Here is a 9,864-nt window from a genome sequence, read left to right on the forward strand (position 1 = left end):
AACACAAAGGTTTTTTTATCTCTTTCTCCCTAGTTGAATTTATAAAACAAAGCCAAAATGTCACAATTACTAATTCACTTTACTAAATAGACCAAAGGAAATTGTAGCATCCCTCTTATTCACTAACATGTAACTTTGTAGTCCACTGACTGGAAGGGGCTGGGTACATGAGCCATCCACTTGACAAGCACAGGTGTCCTTTTGTGTCCAGATTATCCCACAGCTTTATGAATTAGGACTGAATAAAAAAGGCAGGAAGTGAAGTGCATTTGAACTTAAAAGCTCCATTATGCTGCTACTTAGAACAATAAAGTGTCTGACAAAATAGCAACAATCACACTTAAGATTCTAGACTGCTGTTTAAATAGTAAATACTGCTCTAGAGCTTAAGAAAGGCACATCATTTTTGTTTTTATTTTCCCAAAGCAAACTAAATCTAGCTCCAGATCCTCATCCCCAGAGTTTTCAGTAAGTGCCATATCACTGTTTACAAATCCACTTTTTAAAATAAAATCTATACAAAGCTTGTAATTGAGGCAACAATTTTGCCATGTGCCTTTTCTGTAGTCTGTATTGGAACATTTACAAGATCTCCTGAAAATCTTTGTGCTCCAGGACCTGCATGGCTCCAGTATGGTAGCCACATGTGGGTGTTGAGCCCTCAATATGTGGCTGGTAGAACTGAAGAACTGAATTGAAAAAAAAAAAAAAATATATATATATATATATATATATATATATATATATTTGAATTATACTAATGTATTATATATTATATATAATTGAATTATACTTATATATATTATATATATTATATAACTGAATTATACTAATATATTTATATAACTGAATTATACTAATATATTAGAATAATTCAGTTTTCAGCACCACATATTAAAAAAGTTTCATCTACAATTATAAAAAAGATTCTTATAAAACTGACTTCACTTATTTTCTTGAAGTTTTAAAAATGTAGTTAGTAGAAAATTAAAGTTATATACATTTATCTCATATTTCTATTTGACAGTACTATCCTAGAATTTATGAGATGAAAACTTTATCAAACATATTTATTTTTGAGTTAGGTCCAGGCTGATGTTAAATAATAGACTGTGGACAACTAATAAGTTGAAAGTAATTTCTATGCATAACTAAAATGCAAACCAAAAAGTTTCAATTGTATGACTCTGTAGGGGATTATATAGTTTTGCAGCTAAATTTGTAGATATTATTCATGTTTTAATTTCCTAACAATTTAACTAAATTATCTGATGGTTTTACTAAGCAGAATTTTGTTATAAGTCAAATTTTTGATTATTTATTCTCTTCCAGTTGTCTAGCTTATACTGGAAAGAATAATTAGTCCTACCTCAAGCCTGGTGGCTCACACCTGTAATCCCAGCAATTTGGAAGACTGAGGCAGGAGAATCACAAATTCGAGGACATTCTCAGCAATTTAGTGAGGCTCTATCTCAAAACAAAATATAAAAAGTGCTGGGGATTTGGCTCAGTACAAAAGAAATTAGTCCTACTGATCAATTATACAATTAATGTAAACTGAAGTGTTACTCTGTGAACTATTTATGTGTGTATCTGGAAATAAGTTTCATTGAATTTTCTTGCCTTGCTTCCCTAAAATCACAGTTTCAGGAACTGAAAGTACTGATGATGAGTAAAAACTGTTTTCTTTTTACATTATCTGTTCATGTGTTTATGTTAATAAAGGCAAAGGAAGTGTAATAATGTTTTTAAATTCCATCCCTAAAGAAAACTTTGCAAAGGTCCTCATACCAGTGCTGACATCAGAATTGCCTTACTGTGGACAATGTGATATATTGTTCTCTCTACCACATTGTCTAAGTAAGAGTCTTGCATGTTTTATTTGTTTTTTTTTTTTTTAATGTCTTCATTTTTTTTTATTGGTCGTTCATAACATTACATAGTTCTTAATACATCATATTACATGGTTTGATTCAAGTGGATTATGAACTCCTGCTTTTACCCCGTATACAGATTATTTGTGATATTTTACGAGCTAAAAAAAAAAAAAACCTGAAGCCATTTTATAGATGTGTTACTATTTCCAGGTATGCAGAACTCTATATTTGTAGCCTTCTGGAACACTTGCTTTGCTAACTTCCCCTCCCTTTTTTGTACAATACTGGAGATTGAACCTAGGGACCCTCAATAACTAAGTTATATCCCCAGTTCTTTTAATTTTTACTGTGAAACAAGGTCTTGCCAAGTTGCTGAGGCTGGCCTGGCACTTGCAATTCTCCTGCCTCAGCCTCCTGATTTTGTATCTTGTATTAAAATTCAAATTCCATTTCAGCACACAACAATTTTGGCATAGTTGTCAATTAGAACATAATGTAAGTTCAGGCTGTGTGTGTGTGTGAGCGCGCGCGCGCGCGCGCACGCAGGCACACATGGATGCAGACTGGGATTAAACCCAGGGGCACTCTACAACTGAACAAACCTTTTAGTTTTTAATGTGAGTCAGGGACTTCTTAAGTCACAAAGGCTGAACTCAAACTTGTAGTCCTCCTGCCTCAGACTCCTGAGTAACTGAATTTAATGTCATGTGCTTCCTGACCAGCTAGGCCTCTTTTGTAGGGGTGGGTACTTTTCTTTTCATTTTTTTATTCACTTGTCTAGAGAAATATTTAAGTGAATATTTATTTCATGATACATTTACAATTATTCCAGTAATTATCTGAAGCATGGACTAGGCTCAATAGCAAATATTCTCATTTAGTTAGAGGAAATGCATAATTCCAAAAATATTTTAGAGATATATTTAACAACAAACATATGTCCTCAAAATGGACTTGCATACATTAAGCTGCTTCCCTGGGCTCAGCTGGTACCCCATGTCCCCATGGAGCATCTCACACTCATCCACTAGCACTCGCTTGGGGCTGGTATAGGCCTTCTGGGCATGCATGTGCATGGTCCATGGCTGTTACTCTATTTTGGGCCATGGATAAGTCCATGAAGTGGAGGATTGATGGGCAAATGAGTTGGGCCAATTCATGCCCCTGTTCATGGCACTATTTATTGAAATTCCTGAGTGTGAAGAATAGTTATAGATCCATATTGCAGAACATGCATCACCTTCACAATGATCTATACCTGGACATTACTAACTGCCATCACTTTACCATTTTCTACAGCAGACCAAAAAAGTACATCAAATAGACATTTTTCCTCATAGGCAATAAACTTGAACATGAGGACTTCTATGCAGATTTCAAACTATTTAATTCAGAAATGGTTTACAGATAATTTTGCAACAAAAATAAGAAATTCAACTGCATTACAAGAATAAGAAGGAGAATTATTCATTTTACTAGCTCTGATCAGAGAAAAGCTACTGCTGGTTTTTTGTCATATGGGATATGGTTCCATATTTGGGAGAAGTCCAGGAAATGCACATAAAATATTAATCTATGGAAATACATCCTCTAATCCTTTCAGAGTTGCTGCCTATGAAAGTTTCAACTTTTATATTACTTTCTTGACTGTTCTCATATAATGAAGAAGGCAACACATTATGGCTTCTTAAATTTCAACACATTTGACATTGGTAAATACAAACACTATAAAATAGCAAAAAATGAAGATTTAAAATGGAAAATATCAGACCACCTTCTGCAGAATTTATGCAAGACACACAACATTCTCCTGATAGTAAGACTCAAAATGTTACTATAGGTATTTTCTGAGTAAAAAGATATATGTTGCTAAACTCTTTGATCACCATGGTTTTTTTCTTGTGGATAATAGCACCCCAGTGGATGCCATTGTAAAATAATTTCTGGGTATGTATGAAAATGTGGAAGGTGCCATTTCCATGCACTGTAAAGTCTGCCTTGATGTAATGTCCACTCAAATAGGCCACATCATAAAGCATTATGGGAGGAGAGCAGCTGAGACTATTTCCTGGGTCCAAATCTGTAGACCCAGCTCAGAGATCAGGCCTCAGCAGAAGGATTTGGTCATGAAACAAACCAGTGTCTGGCTGGATAGGGACCATATTCAGCAAAAGTTAGGGAGGCAGAAGAATGGAGCACACTAAGAAGCATCAATCTTCACCAGACTTCTCTTAGGTGGTATTTCAACAAGCAGTGTGGAAAATCAAGACAATCAGAAACCTGAACAAGGTAGTGATGGTGACATAATAAATGGAGTTCCACAAGGTGATAGAATTGGGGCCTTGAAAAGCTGAATAGCATCAAAATCTAACATTATATCACCCATAGTAATTCTTCATTACACACTTCACAGTTTTAAACATTTGAATGTAACTTTATTAAAACAACCAAGTAATCTGCTTTGAGGGAAAGCAGTTTTAGCAGTCCCTCTTAGCAAGGACTAATATTTTTGCATGAAATAAAATGTTGTGACCAGAACTGAAGAAAGAATCTGGAAATAGAAAACTCTGACAAGACTTAGAAAAATTTCTTTCAGAACTGCCTCAGTCTGGCTGGGCACGAATAACCGAGCAGCCACAAAGCCTTGTAGGTTCAAACAGCAACTACTTTATTTCAACTCTCACTGGCACTGCACTCACGCTTTTCTGCAAACGCCACCCACTTGGCCCTTCCAGAAACCCCACACACCCGAAATCCCGCCTACGGCACTTCCCCCACCAATGGGAACTCTCCGGGAATCCCACCCCCCAGAACTCCAAAGTAGCAGGTGCCCAAGGCATCAAGAGCTGCCCCATTGCCCAACAGTAAAGGTCAAATATACAATACAATCAATCCAGCATCACAGCAATTATATATAGCTTAACTCAAATCATCATCTCAATTGTTCACTGGCGTCACCTTTCAAACATTCCCTCTGGCAAATGTTAGGCATCATTCTTACTGGCCATGGCTCTCAACACAGAACAAAACAAAATTTCAGATGCTTTAGTTGCTTTCCCCCTTAGAAATTTATCTGAACAAGAAAAGATCCACTAGAGTTTCAGTAACCCAGAGTCTGAGGTTTGAGCAGTGACATGAAGGGCCTGACTCACTTTTGTCTGAGTTAAACCACAAAAAAAACACTGTTATCAACTTACTTTCAGGTGAAAGTACACACATTTCACCATCCAGAGTGTTGCCCACTCTGTGTGGTTCATTTTGTTCTTCTACTGATAATCATATTCACTGATGGCCCTCAGAAGTGTATCTAATGAGGGATTTTGATGTTCTTATTTTTTATTTACACTGTGACCCTAGCAGATGCTCCTGCCATGAATCTTTCCAAATGGGATACTATTCAATTCAACCATTCTGCCTTTTCTCTTTGAAATATTGTTGTGAATTTCACTATATGAAGTACTCAACTGATTGCCTTTCAAAAAAGCATGCTTTACAAGAGAGAACCTTTGAAAATGACATTTAAACACTGTTTCATATTGTAACACCAAGTATTATATTGAGCACTGTAAACTTGCCAGGGAAATTTTATGAATACTTTAGAAAACTTAGGAGGCAGAACTGGTTTCTAAGTTGGAAGATGATTGCTACTGCTTACTCAGGGTTGTTTTCTACTTAGTTTTTGTGCATACTAGTCTCAGTAGCATTCCCAGTGTTCTCATGAAGCCCTATTGTCTGCTTTGGGGGCTTGATGCAGACATGCAGGCCACACAGACTATAAATTTTCTGGAAGCCTTGTGCCAAGGAACTTCCTTTTTGATATTACTTAGGGACCAAAGTATCAGAAGGCTATGCATTCATTACTGGGTATCCCAGTCTGTAAAATTAAAATTTTGTCTTCTTCCATGTATGAACACACACACACACAGACACACACACACACATACACACTCACTGTTGGCTTTGCCCCTGCAAAGAGCAATCCCACATTATGGTGGCTTTAAAAAGAAACAATATCAATAGTTTTTATGGTCTTCCTTTACCAATTTGGATTATTATTTTTGTGTAATCACACTGAGGACATTCCAGTGAAAGTCATTAATTTTGAGCTACAGTTATTGGCAGTGTCAGCACTTAATTGTTCAGTGCCTTCTTCCTTAACCTTCGTGGAACTGTAAAGGTAAAATTTCTAAGCTGATTCTAAGCTGCAAAAGTCTGAGTTAAAGTGTAAAAGACCGGGCATTGTAAAGCTTCTAAATGGCAAGGCCTGGGCTAAAAAGTAAAGACTAGGTATTGTTAAAATTCTTCTGCTATCCCCGGAACCTGTAATCTCTGTAAAGTTGTTAGGACAATGCTGGAACTGCCCAGTAAATATTTCCACTGACTTTCTGGTTGTTTAATAGCTAAGGGTTCTGAGTTGCTTGGCACGTAGGCATTGCAGGACCTAAACCAATCAGTTTGAATGTGTACCCCGCTTAGAAACAGCCAATCACCCCTGCCCTGATTGTTCCCGCCAATGTATGTACTAATCATGTTTCAGGATTGTTGTTCAATTTCCCCGCGCCTCATGATGATTTGTTCTGATGTATGCTAAGCCCACCGCCCTCTCCAAAAAGTGTACTTAAGCTCCGCTTGAACTCTGCTCTGGGCTCTGGGCTGCTCTCCCTTCTTGAGTGAGCACAGAGTCCCAGCGCGCTGGAATGGATCCTCAATAAATCCCCTTTTGCCAATTGCATGGAGTCAGTCTCTTGGGTGGTCTTTCCCTCCGACGTTTCGCCAGTCCCCCCTTTACAGAACACAGCCAGGTGTGTGATGCACAATGGTCACAGAAAGTGTTCATATGCTGCTAAAAAACATGGTTTTTGTAATTAAAACATTGGTTACTTCCCTAAGAAGTGAACACTATCCATCCATCGTAACCATGCTGTCCTCTCCTAGTCTGAATCCTGGACAGAGGTCCTTTTGGAAGGCAACACCAGGCAATGCTTTTCTTCAAAGGCAAGGTGAATGTGTGAGGAAGACTGAATGCACAGAGCTGCCTTTTTTTCAAAGTTGTAGCAAGACAGGATAAATTGTCCTTGGATTGAAACATGGCATTAATGGGAACTAAGGCAGAAGTCAGATGGCCATATCTTTATGGGCAATTCTTTCTGCAGTAGACTCTGAGTGGGCAGAATCTTGCCAGTTTCTGAAACCTGGGGACTAGATCAAGGAAAACAAGCACTGGATTCTTGTACCTGAGGCAAAAAAGGCTAAGAGCTGGGTGGAAGGAGGACCATTCCATGTGCTGTTTCATGCTGAGAAAATGCTAAACACTTGAGCTGTGCCCAGGACTTAACTGCTGTGACTCAGGGTGAAACTTGTAAAGGCCAAGTCCTCCATAACTAATCTCAGTGGATGCCAATCCATATGCCCATCTGCAGCAGATGGTTATGTCCTGCAGCAGAATGAGTAGATGTTTTTTACACCTTGGCTTATGCCACATTGTGGCCCCTCATAGTGCACAGCCATCTGGGGACTTGGTCAAAACTTTTGGTAACCACAGTGCTTTTCTCTAAGTTGCTTTTTTTGGGTTGGCTTCTCAACTTTCCAGCTAAAATCACTGTCATAATCACTGTATGTATGTATTTCACTAAATTAGTCAGAGGACACTTTGGATTTGTTGAAGGCACATTTCTTCAGATTCCCAGATGACTAGCGCCATTACATCAAAAGAATTTTATAGCAACAAGATTATGCTTACTGGGGACATGTGTATGAACCAGAAAATTGGGTCTGACACATGGAAAGTTCCTTCTGCAACAGATAAGAGCAAACTCCATCCAAAAGGAAACCACAAAATACACAAATCTTCAAGGATTGTAACTTGGAGTCCAGTTGAAGACCTTTCTTCTATAGAAAATGAAGGAGTACATTTCAGGTAGAGTGATCCTGCTAACTTATGGGCCTGAAATACCTTAAAATATACACCAAAATCACTTCCACCGGAATTAAAATTAGAAATGAATATTCATAGGTGCCCTTCACTCAAATCATCAACCATCAGAAAGAGTCCCAGAGCTGAGTGTCTAAAAAGTATGCTCCTCTAGCATAGAGAAACTCATGGTGTATAAAAGACACTAGAACACGGTTCTCAACAATAGAGAGGGTTGATAGTAAGCCATGCTTCATTCACAGGCACCCTTGCCTGTGCTGAGTGGTGGCTTTAATTTTCTGTAGAATTTTCCAGTTATAAGCTTGAGCCTTTCAACTGCCCCATTTGCCCCAAACTCACCTTGCTACTGCTTACTAAGGGTTGTTTTCCACTTAGCTATTGTGCAGACTAGTCTCAGAAGCATTCCCAGTGTTCCCATGAAGTCCTATTGTCTACTTTGGGGGCTTGAAGCAGACATGCAGGCCACACAGGCTATAAATTTTCTGGAAGCCTTGTGCCAAGAGTACCTTGGGTCTTTGCTTTTATTGAATTGCCATCCATGACAGATGAGCAGTGCACTCTTTTGTTGTTTTCTAGAAGGAACCAGCTGCTTCTTTTCCTTTTCTTATTTTAGCATTTAAAAAGCAATGATTACCAAACTTCCACCACACACACACACACACACACTCACACAAAAAAACAATTAATGAATAGTTCTTGTCAACTAAAATGTTCTAGTGAAGCTCACTGCTGCTCTTCCATTTCTTTTTAATTTGAATGCACAATGTGTCTACATGCAATTACTATGGGGTGTGTTTAAAACATGGGACAATTTGCCCATACTCTGAAGGAAATTACCTCCTTATCACATGGAAGAACTGTCAGAGAAGAGTAATGAAGTATTATATTAATAATTTGCAGACTTGTATCTAATCTGCATTCATGTACAGATTATTGGTTTTAAAAAACAAATGGTTATTCAGTCTTTGATCATTGTTTTGATTTTTTTGTTGCTGTTGTTTAAATGTTTCTTATCATACTTTTATAGCTGACAAAACTGATTGAATGTTGATTTTCTTGAACGTATTTTTTATTAATTTTTTGAGAGAGGGAGAGAGAGATAGAGAGAGAGAGAGAATTTTATTTAATATTTATATTCAGTTTTCAGCGAACACAACATCTTTGTTTGTATGTGGTGCTGAGGATCGAACCCGGGCCGCATGCACGCCAGGCGAGCACACTACCACTTGAAACACATTTTGAAGATACCTTTACAATGGCCTGTAAACTTTGCATATATATGTAGATTGATACATATTCTTGATTTGAAAATATGGTATATTATTACTGGTTTTATACAAAATACTGAATAGTAAAATTGTATAGTTACATAATTAAAAGTATTACCCCCCAAAATAGGAGTAGCATAAGTTGAGGAGTCTTCTGAAATGTTATTCAAAAACATAACCTGATTTTATTTTAAATAATAATCATTCATTTATTATATTCATTAAGACAAATTTTTTACCTTTCCTCTAAAAAATTTCCATTCCTTCTTAAAAAGTAAATTTTCATTCTTATAGTTTTTATACCTTCCCATTTTATTGGGTAGTGAAAAATAATTTATTCCCTGCTCTATTGAATATTCTAGGGTTTGGTGAGAATACATTCTTGAAAGAAATGAAAGTATCAAGTTATTCCACTTACTACACTGTGGTGAATATGCTCCACAAATATATAAAATTTTATCAATTTGGGGAAAATTTTCATAAGCAGTATGAAATAATTTCTGATAAATTATTATTAGAAAAGTGAGGAGAAAAACATATCAAATGTTAGAACATTAATTAAAATAGTCAAGATAAACATTTATATTCAAAATTTTAAAATTCCTCAAGAAAAAATATTGATAGGACCAAGAAAATTAAAATTTTTGTATAGATATTTCTGTTTGGTTAATAGTTAAATTCTTATCAGATGTTTTCCAGAAAGGAATCGGAGGCAAACACACATAATATCACCAAGACCCTGAAACTTGGCTCATCACCTATCAGCAAAATTCATTGTAGTCTAACA

At 36.8% G+C, this 9,864-nt stretch overlaps 1 pseudogene; it reads left to right on the forward strand.

Moving 5' to 3' along the window:
• Window positions 1-3,108: 3,108 nt before the first annotated feature.
• On the forward strand, window positions 3,109-4,745 carry LOC144252200 (dual specificity protein phosphatase CDC14B pseudogene; annotated as a pseudogene).
• Window positions 4,746-9,864: the final 5,119 nt, after the last annotated feature.

This window comes from Urocitellus parryii, unplaced genomic scaffold (assembly GCF_045843805.1).
Source record: "Urocitellus parryii isolate mUroPar1 unplaced genomic scaffold, mUroPar1.hap1 Scaffold_37, whole genome shotgun sequence".
NCBI lineage: Eukaryota > Metazoa > Chordata > Mammalia > Rodentia > Sciuridae > Urocitellus > Urocitellus parryii.